We start from the raw sequence: 24232 nt of genomic DNA, 5'->3' as shown, positions 1-24232 counted from the left end.
TTTTTCGCTGCATGGCGCCGGTTTCGCCATGATTGAAAAGCTGGAGATGGCTGGTCATTTTGCATTCCCTGCCTGGCTGCCCTATCTCCAGATTAAAATCTCCTTTGTCACCGTACGCGTGGCGCGGCGACGACTGCGGCGACCCATTATGCAGCACTGATTTACGTCGTCTTGAAGTTTTCAATTTCCTTATCCCCTGCCCACTCCCCAGGCGGAGCACGCAGAAGCCAACAGAGGATCGAAAGGTTCTGTCTTCAGTAACTGTGACGGTCTTCTCGGAGCATTGGACACCAGCACCAGTCGTCGTGGTCGTCCTGGAGCGCAAGAACGGGTTAACCGGGAGTGTCTCGATTTTCTTCGAATTGGCAATAAATCTGATTAGCTTTTCGAAGCTCAAGCCCCGATCCACCGTAGGCAACCTTTGCCAATGGTTTTCCATCGCAAAAAACGAGTGGTTCTACCTCAGACAGAGAGAGAGAGAGAGAGTGAGGAATCGAGGAAAGTGGAGTGCAAACTCGAGATGAAACTCGAACCACCGTCTCTTCTCGACGAAACCATTTGGCACTAGCATTGGCCACCGCAGTGTTTTGCGTGGGTGGTTGCTGGCCAAGAAATCGAATCCTCTTTTTTGCTTCGGAATGTGGAAAACCCGGGGACAGCTCCTAGTGCCAGAGGAGAGCAGAATAGAGTGTAGTGTGCAGCACACCACTGGTGCTTGGTAAGATGGAACGTTCTCGATAAGTTTTGAGATCGAGACCCTCTCTGCTACGCCCACAGAGACCATTGTCCCGAGGACTGCTCACCAGCTGGGACGGGAAATTGCGTTGCATCGAGCGTAGTTTATCGTTTTCACACTTTCACTGGCGTACAGAGGGAGGAGGGATGTTGGTCGAACGGACAGACGGAGACCGTACCGTGTCGAGTGTCGGACAGCTGTGAAAGCCAAGCCGAACATTAGTTTTCTGTCAGCTAGAGCTGCTAAATGGAAGGAATTACTAATTCCGGCTGCTCGGTGGCGCTCGGTGAAGAAGTTCGGAAGTACAGTGATCGATATGGTACGCCCCCACAACCCCCGATTCTCCCCTCCCCCTTCCCAAATGTTATCCAGCCAGTCAACGATGCCAATCCGTTCCGAAACACAGCACAGTCAGTATCTCATCTTGTATAATGCGAGGACCTTCACAGCCACTCTCTACTGCTCGATTGACAACAAGATGGCCTCCGGCCTTCGAAAGCAATTGACAGGAGTGTACCACTACTCCCCCAAAGGGGGTGGGTTTTGGGGGTGGCTCTCTATATTGCTTCTTGTCTTGCCGCCTACGCTCGCCGAATCGATGAAGAACATGGATGGAGACAAAATTAATCCCTGCCAGCGCCGTGGACATATCGTGTGGCAAGAACACACGACACAACCGGGCATCCTTTTGTGAGATTGCTCCTTTCACTCCCTCCTGAATGACGTTCACCTGTCAGTTATGAACGCTGTGCTCTCTTGTTTACCACGTCGATCCACGGTACATCGCATCGCACGCCATCTCGCACTAGATGAGCAGCTGGGCAGAAAAAATAACTGAAATCTCGTCTCTCAGGAAAGGACACGAAAACTATCCATCCAACCAACCTTCCAGCTCGCAGGATGGTGGCCGCTAGGTCGGTGAAAAAGCATTCTGCCAACCAGCATGGAAGCATATCTTCTTCCTCTCGAGCATCTCGTTCCCGTTGACATTGCGGCCATCGTCGACGATGGTGCTCGCCTGTTTGGGACGGCGAGGGGTGTTTTGTGCTGTTTATGTTTCCGTGTAGTTCCGGATCGTTGCGTCAAGTGGATGAATAGGAAAGAAAACCCCTCCCCGTCGGTGCAGAGAGGAGAAAATGGTCAATATTTTATATCCCTTTTTTGCTCCGTTGAAGTTGAAATCCCCTGTGGACGGGGCGGAAGGATGTTTCTTAGCTGTCCCTTAAAGTGTGCCCGGATCGATCCTTCTTCGCTTTCTGCGGCTTTAATGTGGATGATTCGTTCCGCTGAAGAAGAAGCGTCGCTGTAGGGATTGTTTCGCCGTATTTTGTGCTCCTCAAAGCCCTGACTTTGAACCAGCCTCACTTTGTTAAAGCTGGCGTCTACGAAGGAGCGTCGCCTGTGCTTCTAGCGAGATGTATCCGAGGAGGGGACTGATCAGATAATCCTCACTTAAAATGCAGCCAGCACGGAAGCATAAGTCCCCGAAGCCATCCGTAACGCTGCGAGGCTTAGCTCGGAACAAAGTAAAGCCGCCCACCACGGGCGCCACATTAGCATATGTTCGCATCAATGAAGCACAATAAGTCATCCTTTATTGCGCTCGGTTGCCGGTCGGAGCACGGTACCTCTCGATGGGGAGGGAGGGGGGTTGAGCAGAGCCCTCCACGAGACACTATGTCTCGGTTTCTCTTAACCACCAACTTTCCTCGAAACTTGCTCCTTGATCGGTCCTCGAGATGAGACGAGACGAGCAAAGCCCTGAAGTTGCTAATCTCGCGTCTTAAAACCTCCGGCTGTCCGGAACTATGGAACGTCAATTCACCAGCACTTCTCCGGCAAACTTGGTCACCCGTATTCCCTCGACACTCGACTGGAGACATTTTTTTTTGTCAAGCAGCGGGACCGTTCCCCGTATCCTTTTCTACCGTTCTCTGCGATTGTGTGATGTTGGTTGGTTGGTTGGTTTGTTTTTCTGCTTTTATCACTTCATCTTCATCAAGTTTTTGTCTCTTCTTCGCTCTTCCTTTTCGGAGAAACACTTCAATCCCGGATGCTTATCAACGGTAGCACCAACAGCAATCTTCCTACAGTTTCTTAGATCTTACTCTGTTGATTATCCTTTTCAACCTTGGCACCCTGGGAACAGCAATAACATCCCACAGAGCAGAGAGTCTTTGGTAGCCGTTGACCTGCAAGTGTTGAACCTTTTGTGGCAACAATTTTCCATTTTCAGCTCGCGAATCCTTGAGAACCCTCGACGTACATCGATTGGTCGAGGACTTGAGCGAAGCATTAAACAGTAGTTGAACAACACTCTCTCGAGAGAGAGAGAGCGAGAGAGCCTTAAGAGATCTGTAAAAATGATAAACAATCAACGATTCACCGGTAACGATCTTCGAGTGGTGGCGTCATAACTTTTCAACGACGATTCAATCAATAAACTTTTGACACCCTTGCTTCGGTTAGGGGTTCGGTTTGATGGAAAGTATTTCGATCTGGTTGTTTCTAGCACCGTGAAGATGCTCTTCACCATTATTTGGTTCCCTCTTCATAATATCACAATATTATTTTATGCTACTTCGGGTGCCAAGTGCCCAACCACGCAGCTCTTCGAGTTATTGGTGCGGTACGATGGTTCGCGGAGTACACATTACTGTTGCGGGGGTGCATACTAAATGAGTTGAGGCAATAAGTGGACCCGAAACTCCAGCGCCTCCATCAAAGTTCGCCACTCAGTAGACAAAGGAACACTAGAACCTCTCCTCTTAGCGTCTCTGAAGCCCCGTACCGTTAAGCCATCATTCGCTCGTCCTCATCACTCGATGGAGATGAAAGTGACAGTTCATTTATTAACGATTCGCCATTAATTTCTTGTTGCAGGTAAGCACCACCAACAACCTTGCCCCCGGGCTAGTCATTCCCTATTTTTTACACACGGCACTCCTCCTCCGACACAGTACGGATCCTAGATAAGATCCGTAGCGAGCCGTTTTTTTGGGACGCAAAAGGTAAGACGAAGCGCTGTGCAAAGTGTGACGATAAATGTATTCAAAGCTTCTTTCTCAATTAATCACCGGCAAATGAAGTTCGCAGAAATGAAATGGGCTGCGTGGCTAGGGGTTGGTCGGTGGTGCGCAATGCGATGCCAGTGATGATAACCATTGAGCATCATCATCTTCAGCATCGTCATCGTTCGGAGCTAGGAGCTAATGGAACCGTTTCACGATTTGAAGCGCTTCACGGCACCGGCGGGCGAGCGGGCTGGTTGGCAGCAGTGCCGATTGTTGTTCTTTGAACTTCAAAAGCATTCCAAACAAGACAACAGGAAGGAAGGAAGGAAGAAAGGAAGGAAGTCCACCGAGACCGGGGTATAAATTGAGTTAAAAGTCTCTGGTCCTGTCCTGGGACTTGTTACGATTCCAAGTAATTCAAAATTATTTATCATCCTTTCGGTATGTAGCCATTGGCAGGAGAATTTCAGATAAATGAGTTCTGCTTCTCCTTCGGGCAAACTTCTCGAACGGTCTGGAGAATGTCGAATCCAATCCAGACCATGACTCGCTCGCGGTGCACCATGTTCTCGAGACGATATCGTCTATTGCGCGTTTGGTAAATTGTTTAAATCAGCTCTGTGGCGTCGTGGCGCAAGATTTGAAGTTCACTTTATCGACGTAGACGCACACACCCAACCAGGGCATGAGCGCACGTGCGCGCGCGCGCCGGCAACTCAATTATGGCAAAGTGGAAATGAGCAGCTCTCTTTATCTAGTGAGTCACTAGTAGTAGACGGTTCCACTCCGGCAACACCATACGCGCAGTACGTGCTGGTTGTTGGCTGCGTTTTTGCCCTTGTGAATCACTTTGCCTACTCCGCCTCCACCCCGGAGCAGCAGCCTTTGTGTCGCCAGTTATCGACGGCGACCATCACCATCATCAGCATCTTCTTGCCCGGGTGTACATCGGGCGAAGGCATCTTCCAGCTATACGTGACCATGATTGTGCATCGTCAAGCTGCACAGTCACGTGAAAATGGCGTCAAACTTACGCTATTTAGCGCCGGCAACAATACTTTCGAGGCACTGGGACTTCCTCCACTCGAGGATGGTCACTGGCTCGGTGTGGAGACGGTTCGGAATGTGCGCTCCTGGGAAGGACAAAGTTAGTCGGGCGAAAATGGAACCCCGATAGTGGACCAACAGCCCCATTGGGGTACGCTCAAGTGTAGCCTTAACCTTTATGCACCGTGGTAGATGGAAAGAGTCCTCGTGGCCCTCGCTTGAGAGCCATTTGATGTTGTCAACCAGTAGGACTTCCAGCGCACTTTCTGCGAGTTTCTGTTTCTCTCTTGATCGAGCGAGCGACACGACGAACACACTTCCGGTATATCGTCCAGGTGCTGGTTTCGTCTTGTGGCGACTGACTTCACGATGATAACATGATATAGTTGGCAGAGAAGCACCACTAGAAGCAAGGTATTACCCAATAGAAGGACCAAACAGTATCGAAAGAGAAAGAGAGAGAGAGTGCTTTCGAGAAGTAGCAACATCGCCGCATACACGGGCGAGTTTTTGTCGGAAAATTGCGTCCTGTCGGGTGCCAGTTCACTTCAGTCAGCCCTTCCTTCGTGAAATGGGAGATTGGAAGCCCGGTTGTGCGGTTGTGGCATCGTACCGTACCGGAGACCGGTACGACCATCATGCCATCGTCAGCACGAAGAGCACGAAGCTTCCATTTCATACTGCTCCGGTTTATGTGCCTTTCATCATGCGGTCATCTCGTCCGACATCTCGTCTGCCATCGGAGGCCATCGGAGCCCTAAAACGGCTGGGGATGGGGCGGGTTTCATCATGCGATTGATTCCTTCCCAAAAAACCGCATGTATCTACTCCATTTACCCGATCAGCACCCGGTCTCCTGATGGGAGGGGGTTTGACGACTGTTCTTTATGCTGTGGTCACGGCTTTGCATCAGCAGCAACAGCAGCAGCACCAAGTCGAGTGCCTGGGGCGTGTTGTATCTTACCCGATACAGCAGAACATGGTTCTCGGTGTCTCTCCGTACGAGTGGAGCTCCATAGTATGTGGTTCTTAGGCGCACACAAGCGCAGACACATTAGTATAATAACGATTACGATATTAATGATGATAAATTATCTAATTTTCCACAGGGACATAATTTATGCTCGCTCCGTTCGCAGCACTCGGTCGCTCGCTCGCTCGCACGCTCGGTGATGATGTGACGTTCCTGCTTGTGCTTCTCTGGGCTACTGGGCCAGTTGCCTGGTCCCAAGTGGCTTCCTTTAGAGGCTGCTGTGAATGATCCTTTTTTTCCCTTCACTCGCTCTCTCGCTCCCTTGGACCATCGACATCGGTCTCAGGTGTTGTGGAGAGCCGGAAGGGGGGGTGCAATGTTGAGAATCAACTTTTTTGCTTCCCCTTATCCAAAATCTAGGACCACATAGTGGGTACAAGCGACCGGAAGCTGAAAGGTTGGTTCTGGAGCCTCTGGAGGTTGAAAATTAATTAAATTTTTGCTCCACAAACGACCCACAAACCATCGAAGGCCAGTGGTGGTGCGTGTTCTTAGGCCCCTTTCCGGTTCGACCGTTCATCGGCGTGGTGTCTGGGTAGACGGAGTGTGTTGGAGAAAGGCCAGGGCAGATCGATAAAACCCCGAAATACTGACCATTTCAGCTCAGGAGCAGCTCAGTTTATGGTTGGCCCTGGAGAAGACATGTTGGTTTGGATTTCGCGATTTATGGCCAGCTGCAGATGATTGGTCTCTCCGTAACTCTCGGAGTCCACAGAGCCGCGGCCATGGGGTTGAATTAAAATTAAAATTCGATTCAACCACCGCCCACGGCAGGGGAAACTTCGGACCCGCCAAATTCACGCCACTTCCACTACCATAAAACATTGTTGCTCCACCGCGCATACATCACGCCAAATTAAATCGCTTTCGCTCAACATATCGCCATAAATTAAAACATCGAACTCAAACGGTCGGTTTGGTTTGGTTTGGTCGGTCTCAAATTTACGACATTCGAGTTCTCGGTCCCCCGGAATCGGTGGCACGGTGCCAACCACGGTGGAGTGTACGAACACCAGGGAATGTATGGATTGGACTCAATGCTTTAGTGCGCTTGATAGAGATGAATCGATACCTAACGGGTGGGGGGGGGGGGGGGGGGCAGCGATGGTCCAAAGGGAAGGTGGTCAGAGCAGATTTCAAATATTTTCGGCCACCTCGTCCATTCTGGTACACAGGAAAGGAGAGGAGATGGATGAGAGAGTGTGAAAAAGGGTTCGCTGAATGCCGCTGGCAGCAAACGAACCACTTCCTCCGAGTCCTTGCAATAGACGATGGACTGTGATTGACGTCAGCCCGCGAGGAAAACAACCAACCACCCATCCAGAGACACAGTGGGGGTTGAAATGGACTACCTTAAAAAAAAGGATACGGTTATCTGTTCCGTACGTTTACATCCTTCGCATCGAGAAGTTGATAAACGGTGGCCGGGAATGCTGACGATAATTACTCAAAATTGAAAGTATTCTCGTGCATTTTTTTTTGTACTCTGCGTATCATATTACGTGACACCCAACACCCGGGCACCACCCCCACAAAAGGGACGCGGTCCCGATCGGGCTGGGTGCCAAATTTGAAAAGGAACGCGCTGCGGCCTCTTTGTCATTAAAATAAAATTAATTTTTCATTTCACCCAGAGTTTCTCTAGCCACGTGCCTGGTTTTGGTAATAATTTCAACACCAACCCCTTTTCAGGGGGTGTGTTCCGTTTGGCCAAAGGATGAATCATCTCCACCCCGGACGATGCATCCTTAGTGACATGTCACCTCATCACTGCCCGACTGTCGCTGGCCAGCCTTGTCGTGGTGCCGGTTGCCTGTCACATTGCGGCCAACGAGTCCATTACAAGGGTGCAGAAAGCGGAAAATTGTAACCAAAAGTCGATCGATCGCGAACGCCAAGCAGCTGCCACTCACTGGGCCCCGAAATGGAAACACACACTCTCTCTCTCTCCCTCCCTGTCTTTTCCTGCCAGCCACCACCGTACATCGTGCATCTTATGTGCGCCCGAAAAGGAACGTCGTGGAAACACGGGACACAACGAGGGACAAATAACCAAACGAAGACCTTGCGGTGGTGATCATGGCCCCACCCCAGGGAAGGGAGGCGGCTAATGTATTCTGTTACTTCGCGCGAAAAATTTGCGATGATCGCACGCGAACCGAGCGCCGAGCGATATTCAATATCTGGCTGGCTGGCTGGTTGGCTGGCTGGTCGTTTGGCCTGGTGCCAGGCCCCAGGTTTTTGGGACCGTTTGACGCGCAAATCGTTCGCCACCATTTGCACGCCATCGCCGATCAAACGAACGGGACCGCCAACCGTACGGTCGGTAAGAAATTAAAAATAAATTCAATTTTCATTGCCCGGGACACTCCGGGTGAGTGGATCTGTTCGATCCGCTCGATCTCTGCCTCCACCGCGATCGTGTGCGGCTCGCTCGGATGAATATGTATTCGATTGGATGCCATTCGATGGAAATGCGGAGTGGGTGTGCAGCAAGCAAACAATCGAGCAAACATTCCCGAGCTGCATCTCGTTCTTCCGGGCGGAACGCGTCGCGGCAATGCGCTTTCTGCGATCCAATCTCACTCTTCGCTGCGCTGGCGCTGCCACCGTTGGGAGCAAATGATTAGGATTGACAGGTCGTGGCGCGAGGACGACGAGATGACAGCACAACTGATGGCCGATCGCCGTGTCGCTGACATAATCGGATCGAAATCGTCTTGTGCTCGAGCTCGTCTCAAATAGATTGACGAGAGAAGAAAAAAACGAAGAAACTCGGAAAATCCTATCTGATGAGCGGGAGGTGGTACGAGATGGTTGGTACAGGATCGGAATGAAAAGTCAATTTGCATAAATCGCTTTCGTATGCGGGTTTTTCGGGGGCTTCGAGAAGCGCCACGGAGAAGGACAAGTTTCTGGAAAGCAATTAGCAACAGATACGCGAATAGTGAAGAGAGAGAGAAAGATCGGTGATGACTAACCATCACCAGCATTTCACCATCGAGCCCCGGATATCGTGGCCGGCGACTGAGCAGATTGGGTTTTCCGGCCGGCTGAGGATGCCAAATATTGGAATTGCTTGATGGTAAATGATAATTCAATTCCCATCTTTCTCTTCCTCTTGATTCTATCTCTTTCTGTTTCCCTATATCTCTCCCTCTGCAAACACTTGTAGCGAGTGAAGTGAATTAAAAGTTCTTTTTATTCGATCCACCAGGGCCATCGCGATGACGAAGAGAAAAAGTTAAATGGATACTCTCTCTCTCTCTTTCATCGTTTAAGCAGCTTCCGGGTGATCGTTTCATGTTTCGCGGACACGAGTGCGTCGGTGTTAGCTGCCCACAAATCCGTTGCTTCATTTCCAATCTTCATTCCCTTCCTTTGATCTTTGATCGAATGTCCATGCGGAGAGCTTCTGTGGTTTAAAGCGAGATTTCAAGCGCCCCAATTGAACGGCCTTCACGCGACAAACAACTCATAACACACTTTGCCCCAACATAAAATACCAAGCATTCAACCACAGCCGGAACGGATAAACGGAACGGAGTCCCTTTTTTGGTTGCTCACAACATGTTTTGTGTTTGTGCTCGCCTCTCGATGCTATCCAATCACGGTGAGAGTCCGTAAACATCATCAACATCATCCTTTCAATCAGCTTCAACCAGCTTCTCCCAACTATAGATCCTCGTTACCCGTGGACCCCACAATCTGGACCACGATATTGGGCCAATATTAGACCCTCGGAGGGTTTTGCGGTGGGCGGAATCCTGGAAACGGCCTCGGGTTTTTGGGAGATTTCGGCGAATGTTTCGTTGCCTTCTCTCCCCCCGTGGGGTTCCAGGCGTTTCCAGTGCCACGTTCTTTGCCCAAGAGCTTCTGACAAAGCCAGCGGATCCCTCGAGGCATTTCTATCCGTTCTTTTTTTTTTTGCTGTTGGGATTTTTCTATTTCGACCACAAGCGCAATGATGGGAAACCCTTTTTCCTGTTTTCCGCACCGAAGGCTGCTTTCTGTTCCTGCTTCTCCCAAGCTGCCCCGGGTAAAAAGCTTCATCCTGTAGTAGCCTCGGACTCCGGAACAGAAGCGAAACTGGGCCTGCGGGCTCTGGTTTCTGGGAGCTTGGTGTGCCAGTGGCAGCTGATGATGTAATTTTCGGATCATTTTCAGACTGGAAACAACGCTCCGGAAAGTTTTTACTCCTAATTTCGTTACGACGTCTCATCGTCGCCGCACTCGACGTCGTTCACAGGAAGTAATGCTGGTGGCAGCAGCCGGAGCCGGAGCCGGAGCCGTCGTCTGCAGTCCTGGACAGAAGGGGACGCTCCATCGGGCGCTGGAAGGGAGAGCTAACGATCTGAGAAAATTCAGTTAATTAGTGACGCAGTCGGCGGAGGAAAAACAGAACGAGAGAGAGAGAGAGAGAGTAATGATAACAAAGCGAAGCGAAGTGTGCACGCGAAGGAACGCGTCCCAGCGCTGGCTTTGCTTGCGTTGCGATGTTTATTTATTCTGACACGCCTCGGTGCTCGCGGTACTCCTCGGTTGCCTCGTAAGATGAGGGACGCTGTGCCTCGGCGAAGGCAAAAATCGAAATCTGCTTGCCTCGATGATTTGTGCCGTAAGCGGCCGTGAGTTTTTGGTAGCAGAGCTGTGGGGTGGCGAATTGGTGTGGTGCCTGCCCAGGATCATTATCTCCAAATCAGCATAAGATGAGCGCCCTCACGCACGATGACCGGCGGCAATAAGACGCGATGGTGCGCGCGGCTCGTGGCTCGTGGCGTTGTAGTTGTTAAGACTTTTCCCATAAATATCATCCCCGTCGCCAAAAATGGCCGCTTGAAGACCTGAGCTGAGTCGAGGTCGGTCAGTGAGCGTGGGGGTGAGATGGAAATTGGGTATCAAATTTTCATCCTCATCCTCCCTGGAGCCCTCGACTGATGGCCGACGTGGATGATTTATGGAAAGCCAATCGGAAAGCGATCGAAAAGTCACCTCATTCCTGAGCCCCTCTGGTGCTCCGGATGGTGACAGATGGAGACAATAATGGCACTCGTTGACGGCGGCCATGTTTAATGCGAAAGTAAATAATCAATCCCTATGTTACGGTAGTGAATGGTGGTCCACTCGCCCCTCGGACGTTTGACTTCTGATGGTTTCTGACGGTGTCTTGTTAGAACACCCGATGGGGCACCACGGTCAGAGCCCTCCATTTTGTGGGCCAACGACCCTTTTTCCCCGATTGATCCCCGAGTTCGACGCATAATCACAAAAAGGTCCCCTGCCTGTACGTTGGACAGGGTGAATCACACTAAGAATCGCCCACATGAACGCCTTTTGCCCTTTGGGGTGTTACGGGAACAATGGTTAGCATCTCCTTTTTCATTCGAACCACTTTTCCTTCAATCGATCCTCCGCCTCAAGAACGTGTTCCCGTTCTGCCTTGTGGACCGTTTTCAATTAGATATTCAAAATGTCCCCGGCATCCTTCTTATCGAAAAAAGAAAAGAAAAGAGAGGCGAAAGAAGCCCCGGCAGAAGCGCCGCGCGGAATCGAAGTCGATAAATAATGGCCAACGGAAAGTTGGCCGTGCCCGGATTGCTTAAAATTCAATTTTGTTTCGCCGAGCTCGTAGGCGCGCCATCGAATCGGAGAGAGAAAAAGAGGACACGGTCACAGGCGTCCTCCGAGCTCAGGATCCGAAAGGCGCAGAGCAAACAGAGGACGAGATAAATAGAGTTCCTTCCCGGAATCTGGGGCCGCATTATTTCGAAACAGCCCTGTCCGTACGGCTGCCTGTGACAAGCAGGATAATAAGAAGAAAGAGAAACAAGCAGATGGAGAGAGAGAGAGAGAGAGAGAGAAAAGAAATGAAGAAAATCGTCCTGCCAAAAAGGCGACGGGCATACTATCGACAGGACCGTTGTGGTGCCAGTCCGGGTGAGTCTTCTGGGGGGGGGGGGGGGGGGGGGGGGATTCTAACTGACAAGAAACCCCGTGAATGTGATGACATCGGCGGAAGGGGATCACTGCTGCTGCGAACGCCTGATGATCGTCCCTCTTCCCCGCCAATTTCACTTCACATTATGGTTTGTAATGACTGGATTTAATGGTTATTTTTGGCAAGTCCAGCTACTACATCGGCAGGACGATTGTTTTGTTTGTCCCGAGCAAAAGATTGTCAATTTGTGTCCCCTTTTTGCTGGCAGGAAGGATATATGGTCCTTTCCATAGGTTTTTAGGGTGATGATGGCCCCATCATGCCATTTTCTTCGCGACAGCAGGGTGCAACGACCGATACGGTCGACATATGCCGGCCAAAAAAGGGGGGGAGGGTGCTCCAATGGCCCATCTCACAGTGACTAGATCCCACCTGTCAACCGGAAACCAAGGAGTCGAGCGTGCGGAACAACAACACATCGGAACACTGCCACTGCCGCTGCTGCTCATAAAACCCACGTCAGTCAGCCTAAATCTGCCGACGACAGGAATGTCTTAAAATTGAATCCCTCACGGAACCTTCCTCAACGGCACATCGGTGGGTGTGTTCGTGTATGTTGGTGGCACCAGTTTGACAATCGTCATCCTGCGTCATCCATCGGTTGAGCGCCCGGTGGGATAGTTAGTTTGAAAACGAGGATTAACGCGGTACACAGACCTTGGTGTTCTAGACAAACAGCGCAACGCGCATTCAATGACGCGTTGCTGCTGTTGTTTCAGACACAATGGCGCCATAATTTCCGGGCCGATGGCCGGGATTAAAACTGTGTGAGGTATAAGGGAGTCAGAGGAGGTGGAAATGAAATATTGGTCCGATGTTTAGTTGACAGTTTATGGTTCAAACAACAACAGAGGTGTTGGCCATCTACACGAGTTGTAGCTATTCGGTATCGCTGTTGCGTGGCACAGAGCGTCCTTGCACCTTCGTAACAGCATGAACTGACAGATAAGTGTGTGGAAAAGGATACATAATTTCTATTAAACTGTCTATTAACAAGTCAATCAAAAGGCTTGCGAAAAGGAATACATTTTAGGTGAAGAAACTTTCCTGGGATCATACTACGCGTTGGTGAACCGGATTTGCAATTCGAAGAATTATCCTGGGAAGCCAACAGAAGGCTTGTTATTGGGAAATTGGCAATAGATGCCATTCTCATTCGGGGAAATTCATGAACACATCCAACAGCAGTAGCAATGTGATTAGTACATCATCGGATTCCAAGGATAGTTCTGATTGATCTGGGAAATTAGATCAAATTTAATGACGTGTAAATTGGTTCATTAAGTCAATCTCAATCTTATCCACAGCATGTGCTATAGGTAATTGTTTCAAGTGACTTTCACCGAACCTAGAAATTGATCCCTTTACATTCCAGGTGTCTATCAAAATGGATAACTTATTGACATGCGATCTGATAAGGCAAAAGTTCACCAACAAACTCAAACACTAGCACGAATTTTCCAAGAAAAGATACTCCAAATTGAAGCCGAAAGAGTCACGGAAACCTTCCGACAAATCACTCCACTCCCACTCAGCCTCCCATGTTCCGCGGCGATGTATTCCGCGAAATGGAAAAAGGCTACATCGTCAACAACAATCAGAATAGAAAGAAAAACACCCAAGCGCACCACTCAGACAAGGAAATTCATGTTCCGTGAGGCCTAGTTTCGCCGAACCAGCAGCACAAACTTCCGCTACCTCGCAATCGCAAACAAACAATTGACACTGTCTCACCGCCTTTATGCTCCATCAACATCCAATTGCTGCTATACCCTTCATCCTGCACTCCCAAAAAGAAGGAGGGGGGGGGTTTGCTGAGTGCTGCTATTGAGTGCGAGCGGCGGCTCCCCCGGGGGGGATTATTCTGCGCCGACTACGTCGCGCAAAAAGTGCCCGTTCCACCTCGATTCCGTCGCCTCGGGCTTCGCCAAACAAACGGGTGGAGAAATTTGCCAGAATCGTCCAACAAAAAGAAACAACAATGCGCACCATCCCCCTGCACCAGGCACAGCCGCCAGCATCCGCTTTCTTCTCGGGCGTTCTTTCTCTGCGCGTCAAAGACTCGTTCTGAGCCCCAGCACCATGACACCGTTCGCGAGAGCTCTCATGCCTGACAAAAAGCAAAACGAAAGAAAAAAACAGAAGTTGGCAAAAACAAAAGGATTGAACCACACACCGTTCGTACGCACCCCTTCGCAAACCGTTCTTGTTCCGTCGCTATCTAGCCGTCATTGTTCAAAATGATTGTCTCGTTTGGGAGGGAGATGGTTTGGGTCCGGACCCCTCCTCTCGGGTACACACATATTTCACCGTCAAGCCCGGTGAGAAGGTGGATCCGTTGTCCTTTAATCCTTTCCAGGAAGCCTTTCCACTGGAAGCAGGTCGATAGTACAGCTTTTTTGGACCGTCAAAACAGCCTGGCGGCACAGACGGACTTTTCACCAGCCGCCTGAGTGCGATGATCAGCGGCACCATTGAAGCATTACGTATGCAGGATTGAGCCGTCAGGCAAACGGGATCGATGAGCGTATTCACAGTTGAAGGTTGTGGTGATGTAGCCCTATCCAGGATGTGACGAATGAAGAAAAGCTTTACAAACAGCAAAAACTGTTGGTAGTTCAACGCACTTACCTATTATCTGACGTGTACCGAGGAGGATATTATAGAGTTGCCCCCCAGACCATACCTGTTGTGTAGCGCGTAAACCAATCCAATGTTACCTCACGCGAAACTCAGCACCTGTGAAGCAAGTTTATGTCACTCGCACGAAAACGTGTTTGAAGTGCTATCCAGTGACGAAATCGCTGCCCGAATTTCACCTCTTCAGTCACTTCTCGTACCTCACATCTGGTTGAGTGTTATTCGCTTTTCTACCGCGCAGCTGCTCGGCACCCATCTGGGTTTTTTTTTGCGGGTGGATGGGTGGTGCATTTGGTGTCACCACTTTCGCGATACCAAAAACCACCGCCACAAAATCTGGCACTGGCAGTGTGCTGGTGATGGTCCTTCATTAAAATTTTCCACTTCGTTTGCGCACCAAATGCGAGCGAGCCAAACGCCAAAAAAGGGCCTGCTGCTGCTGCTGCTGCTGGCCGTTCGTTCCGCTCTTGATGGTCGCCCAGTGTGGTGTCAGTTGGTGGTATCGCTGCTCGTCATGATTCAACGGGATAACAAGATCCGGCAGTATTCCGGTGAGGCTTTTACATGAAATTGTATCTCGTTTGGCGCGCTGGCCGTGTGCAAAGTGTGCACTCGTTGACGTGATAAATGGTACGCAGTATGTTATCGCTGCTGATCACATCATCCGGTACGCTAACTTGTGCACACTATTAACACAAACACGCTCATCAGGTAACGTGGAAGACTTGCCAAGGGCCCCTCCATTCGACTTCTGTGGTGGGGAAATTCGTGTTACGATTAAACTCGGCCAGAACTTGTGCTGCTTGTACAAGGATCTTCAGGATCAAGGCGAATCCGGTATCGAGTCCACAGTTCCCAAAAGAAAAGAAAAGAAAAAAACAATTCGTAGCAATTCCCCATTTGATACACTGTCTTAGCCACGATATTGATGAGCTACTAGCATGTCTGCTAATGTCTGTTCCCTCTGTTGAACTCCCACCAAAGACTAGCTGGTGATATGGTGCGTGCGTGTGGTTCCGTCGATGGCCTGACCGAACCGATTCGACCATAAAATTGTCTGTCATTTGTCATGTCCACGCCTTTCAGCTGACCACTGCTACTGCTACTACTGCTGCTGGGAGTCAGTGTGATAGCAAAGGAATGCCGATATCGAACTACACTACAAGTCGTTTCGATCAGTGAGCTCTCCACCCAGTGATGTCCAAGATGAAGAAGAGCAAAGCAATTGGGACAAGGAAAGGCTGTACAGAGACAGAGAGGGAGATGAGGATGAGCGCGTGTGCGACGTAGTGAATCAACCCCCGGGCACCATAAATCATTTCCACGGTGAGATAAATCTTCTCCGCGTATCCGCGCGCGCGCTCCCGCGTGAGCACAGTTCAGTCTAGCGTATCCACAGTAGTCCAGTAAGGATGGATAAAAGAATAACATAGCTCTTGTGTTTGACTTCTTTTTGCGAACTCAAATCGTCCATCCTTTTACGCCGAGTGACAGGAGAAAATGTTGTTTGTTTGCCTGCCACTGAGGAAGAACTGGTTGAAAATTGGAAGCTTCTTTGCGGTTGTCACGTGCTTTTGAGAATTCAAAAGCACAGCACCAGGCGAAAGAAAATAACAACCAGGAAGTGGTAATGTCAAGCAGCAGGCGTGCAGCGAAAGGCAATTGAAAAACCGAGGCCGCGGATCCCTTGTCATTTTTCATCCATCGTTATTTATGACCTGGCTAGCGGAAGGTCAAATGAAAATCGCTTCATGGGAGCGATCCTGGTGATAAGCGATCCCCGCAAATGGTTTGGTGAGCTCACTCTGTGATAAAGGACACTAGAGCAAACGTTCTCTCCAGTCCGGTCCCTTAACCCACAACCGGGGAAAACGCGAGAAAACTAATGAACCGTGCACCAGCGACGGGTTGGCCCTCGGAATCAAATATGATGCGAATCACTCGAGTGTCTCCGACCAATCCGACCGTGCACGTTACCAATCTCTGACCGGCGCCGCCGCTAGGGGACGACGCACAAGACGTTGGCGCCTTCTCTCTGCTCGCCGATCGCTACCATTAACGGACCGTGTCCCCGAATGGACGATCCGGACGACATTTTACACGCAATTTCGTTGCTAAATTCCAGCGAATCAACATTTGCACGTCCCAGCTCGTCAAGGCAATGGTGACACGCGCGCGCTGTCCTTGAAGAAGAAGGGGAGCGCACATCATCGTGCGCGCCATTACGTCGCGTCGCGTGGCATGGCGTCGGGGCAGTAAAGAAAGAAAGCAAAGGAAAATGTTTGCTTGCCAAAGCGATAAAACCGCCTGGCACCAGCGAGCGAGCGAGCGCGAACGTGGACGCGGACCAGCAATCATCGAATCGATCATTCGCCGCCCGCATGCCAGCTTCGTTCGCTGTGGATGCTGTCAAGCGTTGCCTGTTTCATTTTCGTTTCGACTCTTCTTGATGCCGATTTGGTGCTGGTGCTGCTGGTGCGTTGTGCGGTTGTGCGGAATGCGAATGCAGCAAGTCGACAGCAGCAGCCAGGCCTCTGATAGCACAGAAGGTCCAATCACAACGAGAAGGAAGGGAGAGAGAGAGAGAGAGCAATGGCGGGGCGCACGCACATGGAAGCCATCAGGGGAATCACGAATCGACATTAAAAGTCATCATGCGTGGTGTTACGTGTCATTAAATAGGGCAATAATTTAAATTGCTTTTCACGGCTTTTCTTTCCACTGATTCGTATTTCTGTTCGTTCCGAGTTGTGGCGCAAAAATCCGAACAGACACACACTGAGAGTTCGACATTTCGCTGGACACATGGTGGAGCTACTTTGGAAGTATTATCATAACGATGAAAATACAAACAATTTTTGGGGTGAAGGTGATTTAATCTCTCTGTGATGCTCTTTCCGCTATTGTCACCGGATTGACAGCGAAACCTTTGGCGCTTTTGCGGAAGGTAAACAATTTAAGGCACATCATTTATCATCTTCCATTTGACAACAGTAAAAGGTGGCCAAGGCCTGGGACCTAGTATCACGCCCAGACTCTATTGTTATCCATCTTGAGTTTGTAATACCGAGCCCGGTCCTCTGCTTTTCGATCGATCAAAGTTCGATCGCTACATTGTTGGCTGGGCTTCACTCTTTTCACCGGTTGACATCTATTATCGTGTCTTCCATTAACCACACGACGCGAAAAGAAAAACGAAGTAAACAGGAAGACGCGATTGCGATCTCGCAAAACATAAAATCAACATTGTATTGTGTGTGGGCAGCACAGTTATGCGCTTTCCGGGGGCCTTTTTTCCGCACACTTCCGGGGACGAGGCACTTTGAATTCGAAAACAGTTAACCGGAAGCGGAGGTTGTGGAAGGAATGGTGACGACGAACAAGAGTGCACGCCACCGGGTATGGCTGCCCACGTTTTGGCAGGGCGACCGTCGCGTATTGGCGTCCCAAATTAACTGGCAAATAGGCTGAGTAGTCTCGTCAGCGCGATCGAACAATCGGTGCGTGTAAACGTGCAAAGTGACGCAAACCGCAGTCCCAACCACCATTTCCATGCGAATCACGTACGTTCTTGAAGAGTTCTTGGGGCGCACGGGAGCCCTCAGCTCGCACCATGAAATCATAATGAACCATCCGACGGAACGGAACGGAAGGTATCGTTTATTGATTGTGTTCTGCTTCTCGGGTTGGCTGGTTGGCTAGCTGGCTGTCTGATCAATCAAGTGGGCAAGCGGGACCACTTGTGTTCGGGAAAGCAACAAGACAAGTGGCCCTCTGGGGTGGAAAACGGGGGATTGCTGGATCGATCACAACCAGGGCATCACGACGAAAGATGGAGCCCAGCACCGTGGAAGGGGCAATAAAACAAAAATATCATCAGGAGAGCCCTAGAGAGCCTTATCTGCCTGGAGGTTGAAGGGATAAATGGCTCGTCAACGTTCAAGGCACCAAGGTGCCACAAAAAGGCTTATGCTACGAAGAGCAAACCCCAACCAAGAAGCTCATTTCTTGTGGTTTCTCGCTGACAAGGCTTGTGCCAAAGGCGCATTCTGCTTCTGTCACCATTTCACCGTGGAATGCTTTGTTTGCTGACGCTTGATGGGGCCAGTGACGTAGGCAGCAAAGCTCGCTGCGTCCGCACAACAGCATCCTCGGTTTGATTTATGCCCCACCTCGGCCGAAGCTGATTCCGAGGATTACAAATTGTGGAACCCTCGAAACCGCAAGACCACACCAGGCCGCTCTTCCATAGCTTCCACCAGAAACCAACACCACAACCAACACTGGCAAACGTTGCAGCAGCAGCAGCACCAGAAGCCAGGGTGCTGATTTATGCTTTTCATTAGAACACCCAGATCGCCGACCGATTATTGTTTATTGTCGAAAAATTAATTAAAAATCCACCAACCCCAGGAGTGGATGAAGGGGACAGGATTCTCTTCTGCTCTACATTTTACAAAATCTGCCCGCCCGGGGTGTGCGCCATTATTTGCAACGGAACCTGCAGAGGACGAGCAGCCGTCCCCCGCGGTTGTGGTGCGGGGAAACCGCCACGGTGCTATGCTATCGACGATAAATCAACGTCCATTTGATTGAACAAAGTTTAAACCAATATTAAATGGTGCAATAAATACATGGCCTACCTAGCGCCACGGCCACGGTGCAGGATCTACAAATGAATTCAATCAAAATTTACATTCCACGCAATAAAATGTGGCTTTTTTTGGGGAACAGGGGCCCTCCGCAGCAGGGAGCAGCTTTGTTTGAACATTAAACGTTCGCCTATTTATCGCTTGCGCTAACCAATTGCGATGTGGTTCGGTTTGGAATTTATGAGAAAGCGAAACCATTGGCCACCGTACGGCCAATTATGCGATAACAAGGGGTGGGGAGGGCGTAGCGAAGAAGGAAGATAAAACCACAACGAACAAGGGTGGTTAAGTGATTGTGATTTGATAAGTAGAAACAATGTTTTTCGTTTTTCTTTTCTGTTTTGAATAAAAATTCAAGAATAACAAAGAAAACAACGAGCGTGTACAAGGGGGAGAAAGCTGGGGGCCATGGGGGTTGAATCAACAACTGAGCTCGTGTCCCCCAATTTGTCCCCCCAAATTGGGTGCGAGATAGGATGCTGGGATAGCTGCGCAGCGAAGCGCAGCCCGCGCTCCGGCACGCCCGAGACCACCATATGTGGTTCGCGCCTTTGAAGTAACTTGCTTTCGCCTTCCGGGAAATGCCGGGCGGCGAATTAGGCGAATTTACATGCATAATGTCGAGTGCCAGGGCGGAAGGCACAGCTGGGGCATCCGCTGGTTAGAACCCCAGACCAGCAAGTATTTTAATAGTTATTAAAATGAGAACCGTACAGCTTCTTACAAACGCCTCTTTCTGTCTCCTCTTCTTCTTTGCCACAGGTAAGCCACACACGGAATTCCAGGGCCCCGTTGCGGTTATAACGCGTGGAAAGAGAGCCACCGGTACGAGGTAATTTTAATGTAAGACGACACCCGTGCTAGAGTGTCTTCCTGACGCCAGTTCCTGGTTCCCGGTCCTCCCCCCCTTCCTGCAACAACGCAGCGAGCGCAATTTACAAGTCTAATGCTGGTTTGATTAACGTGTAGCGAGGCAACCATTTAATCACTTCAGGTCCTTCCTGCCTGGAAAAGGGGGACCCAGCGCACCACAGAGATATACGAGACTGTGTCGTCGCCCTGGTCGTGGCACTTGGTGAGGTGTTGGTCTGACGAAAAGTACACTTTTCGAAGTGAATTTCCCAAACCAGGAGGGCTCCCGACAACGACGACATCTAGCCAGGTAATGACGCATTAGCTACGCAACGACGAACGAACGAACGAACGCGAGCGCAATGGCGTCTCCTCGATGTTGGCGTTCGAGGATGTTGGATGAAGTTGTCTCTTCCCCCCGCCTTTTTTTCTGCTTCCTGGAGTGCCGTGACGGTACAGAGTGGAACGGTAGTACCCCCCTGGAGCGGGGGACGTGAATTTCATTATCATCCAGACCCGACCAGACCAGACCAGACCAAACTGTTCCGTTCTCCGGGATAGTAGATGGTGCGCGCTACCGCAAAAGTGTTGCCCCAAGCGGTGTTGAGTGTGTCGCATTGGCAACAGCAGCGAACAACAACAAACACTTGGTTGCCGGTCGTTCCCTCGAGGGTCCCGGGTATTTGCCACACTTGAGACGAGAAGGACGTAGAAAGACGAGAAGGGAACGGAAGAGAACAGAGAGACAGGGGGGTGTCCTTGGGGCCTGGCTAGTTATTACCGGAGAGAGAGACCGGGAATGTGTCCTTCGGTGTTCCGGGGGTCGCGCATCAGACGACGCACCATTTTTGCCTTAGGGCTTGGTCTCGGTCCCTCTTTCCACCGTGAAGTGGTGTCACTAACCTTTTCCCTTCCCGCCGCCCGGGAGGGTACGTTCCGGTTGTTGTTGTTGCTGCTGAAGTGTGCCCGAGAGGCACAGCGTAGCATAAGCAGCATCACGGGAGTACCGTATCATTTTTATGCTCCAGCACCTCCGTACCAACCTCCAGTCCTCTCTCTCTCTCGCACTCTCTGTCTTTAGCCCCCGGGAAAAATCACGATCCACTCTGCGATCTGGTCGTAGGCCTAGAGGAAATTTATTATTTTCCTTCTCGACTTCTCGTTCTTCCTTCCGCCGGAGAGTGGCAGGTTGGTTCACGTTCGTCCGCTGCGTCACAATCATTCTGCTCACGTACGAAGGCGTGTCAGAGCGGCACCGTCGTTGTCGTCGTCGTGTCCATTACCTTGTTTCCAAGTGCTTCCATGCACGAAGGAGTTAGGACATGGATACTTTTTGCGTTCGAGCGAACTTGGAACTTTGGGGGAAGTTTTTTGCTTTCCCCTACGTGTCTTAAAGTAGAAGAAAGTTGCTTCAGCATGCGTCATTCGATGCGTTCTCCAACCGAGCAACCCTTTTTGTTCTCCGTTTTGCTTGGCGCTGCGAGCGACAGGAAATAGCTTTCCGCGTGCCCCAGTCGTCGTCGTCGCCTTCTCCACTAATTGGCCGAGATTACTCAACTGAAATTATGGCTCTCTTCCCAGCTCAATTACTTCAATACGCCGCGAGGAAGAGTCGACAGAGAGACCCGTTCCGATCCGGCCATTCGTTTCGCTAGGAGTTGAATTGGACTCCGGTACCTCATTAAGCAGTTCTCGCTTCTGTTGTTAATGCCTCCGATGGTCCGGTGGCACTTCAAAACTGAAATCACCCAAGAATAGTAGTGCCCAGGGCTCTGGATGCTTTCGCGAACGCTGCAAACGCGGGTCACGGTCATCGCTCGATCATTACGATGCGGCTGAGAGCGTCGTAGACGACGAAAGAAGTCATCGTCGAGAGTCGTCCAGTTTGGCGCTGCTCGGCGATACGAAATAATTTTCCACGCTGGTTGAGAGGATGGAATTTTCATTTTTCCTACTCATTAAATTTGATTGCTGCCCTCTTCCTCCGGTAGCGCGGCTCCGGCTTCCTGAGCGTGGGGAGATGTCACCAGCTGCACGAGCACGGAAGCAATCGAACACAGGGACACTCACATCTACCCGCCCAAACATCCCACTGTCATTATGATGATAATGGTGAAGCCGGCCAAAGACAGAAGAAGGGCGTCCCAGACGACGGAGATGAACACGTTCCAATATAACGACAATCCAAAGGGCGGCTGCTAACGCTCGAATATTGCTTTGATATCTTCCTTTAAACCAGTCCCAAGAGAGAGAGAGGATGCTGTTGCTGCTCGACATCTGAGGCTCTCAAACGCTGGGTATCGTCCCGTTGGTGTATTTAATATTCATCGCTTGCTATGCTCCCGTATGAAACGGAATATGGGGGAGGTTGATCCCCATTCCCCACCAAAATGGACAAAGGAGGCGTCGAAGAAGGAGATAACCGTAAACTGTGATTACGGCAGCAAGCGTAGCGGGGAGTAGCGGTCGCGCCACCGATGGGGTTGGCTTGCATTGTTCCGAGAAATGAAAGATAGTTTTAATGTGTTCCCCCCCCCCCCCCCCCTGCCCGCTTCTCACTCACTTCTCATAAATATTTAAACCACCATCTTCCTCAAAGCTGCTTGCTCTGCTGTTTGCAATGTCGCCTGGAATGCTTCGAGCATTCGTGTCGCTGCCATTGTGTTTCAATGGGCGCGCCGCCGTCATTGTGTCGCCGCCAAACACCTCCGCAAGCTGTTGAGAGAGGGGGTGGTGGGTTACAGTATCCAACGAGCAGCATCCATCGTCTCTGACAGATGATCTGTTACGTAAAAAGGGGTGCGCTCAAGGATAAACCTTCTCTCTTCTTCTCTCCAAGGGATGAGGTCACCGTGGTGCATGGAATCACAGTTCTCTCCGTTGGATTTTCCACAACAGCAACAACAACAACGCCACCAGGAATAACGTGCTGAGGTAATGACCCAAGCAAGCACATGCCCTCGGTACACGGGGGCGCGCACATTCCCATTTTACATAAATCAAAGCAATCGAGACATTTCTATGGCCAGCTGCCAGTGTGCCATTGAACGGTGATGGTGAAGTCTGGTGGTACACGATTCCATTTGCTTGCTTGCTTGCTTGTCCCACGGAACAAGTGGTCTGAATGGCACTCGACCGGAACTGTATCGACTAATGTACGCCCTATTCATCCCGGGGCCCTGGTACTCAAGATGCTCTCTCGCTGGCTCAAAAGCAAGCAACAGCAGCAGCAGCAGCAGCAGTTCGCTTAGCACACCTGCCTGAGATTGGCCACCACTCTTGGAGTGGTCCCACGGTGTTGCGATCAACACTCCGGCGGTCCCGGCAACACGCGGAGCAGCGCGCAACCGGTGGTGAATGGAAATGGTGAGAAGCGTGGGATTAGTGGTCGGAAAAATAAATGCTTCTTCCGTGGGAAAAAAATCACCGAGCACCTTAAAACCGCCAGCGTGTGGTCCTTGGAACACATTTTCCGGTGAAAAAGCATTTGGATTTTCCGGAATCTTTTTCCTTTTTTTTCGCGCATCCAGCAACTGTGGCGTGTTCGATTAGTCGACGTAGGTAAAGTTTTGCACCGGCGGAACGGAAGGCCCTGCCCACCCTGCTCGATGCTAATGGGAACCTCCACTCCAGTCCGCCATTTTCCTCCTCAGCACAGCCCTTATGGCGCTCGGTGCGGGCTTTTCTTTCAATTTGCTACACCATTTGCCGTGGTGCCTTGTGTCACGTTCTCTCGTTCCTTCGCTTCCGTGGCTTTGTTGGAGTAAATCGACACGAAACCCCGCACCGTCATCGTCTTGCCAAATGGGTACCTGCCCCACCCCCGAACGGCACTTTTTGGCAACAAACCCGCTTCACGGCCAATTGGACGCTGGAGGAAACCGACCGTACCAAACCCAATAACGGATGCTGTCGATTGCCTCCCAACGGGGGACTCGAAGCTGGGGATGGAAAGCAAAAAGAACAAGTTACCACATTGTACAACGCGTGTGTGCGACCTGATTTTCCTGCCACAGATGGATTGATTTTTGAGTTCGTCGCTCATTCGGATCGCTGCATCAACCAAACGATGCAAACGGAATTCATTTCGTATTTTTCCGTTCTCGTCGTCGTCCTCGATGCTCGATTGACGCGCGTGCCTATCGGTGAAGCGAAGCGTTTGCGTAAGGCAGCACAATGTTGATCATTTGTTTTATTTATAAAAGAGAAGCGATGATGGACCACGAGCTGGAAGGAGAGAAGAAATGTAGAGCAGCAGCG

General features: G+C 50.6%; 1 protein-coding gene across 4 annotated transcripts in view; it reads left to right on the top strand.

Moving 5' to 3' along the window:
- Positions 1 to 24232, top strand: part of LOC126575998 (uncharacterized) — a 49268-nt gene that overhangs the window by 3508 nt on the left and 21528 nt on the right. The window lies entirely within an intron of this gene.

Source organism: Anopheles aquasalis, chromosome 3 (genome assembly GCF_943734665.1).
Source record: "Anopheles aquasalis chromosome 3, idAnoAquaMG_Q_19, whole genome shotgun sequence".
Taxonomy (NCBI): domain Eukaryota; kingdom Metazoa; phylum Arthropoda; class Insecta; order Diptera; family Culicidae; genus Anopheles; species Anopheles aquasalis.
This window is presented reverse-complemented; position numbering and strand designations above follow the sequence as displayed.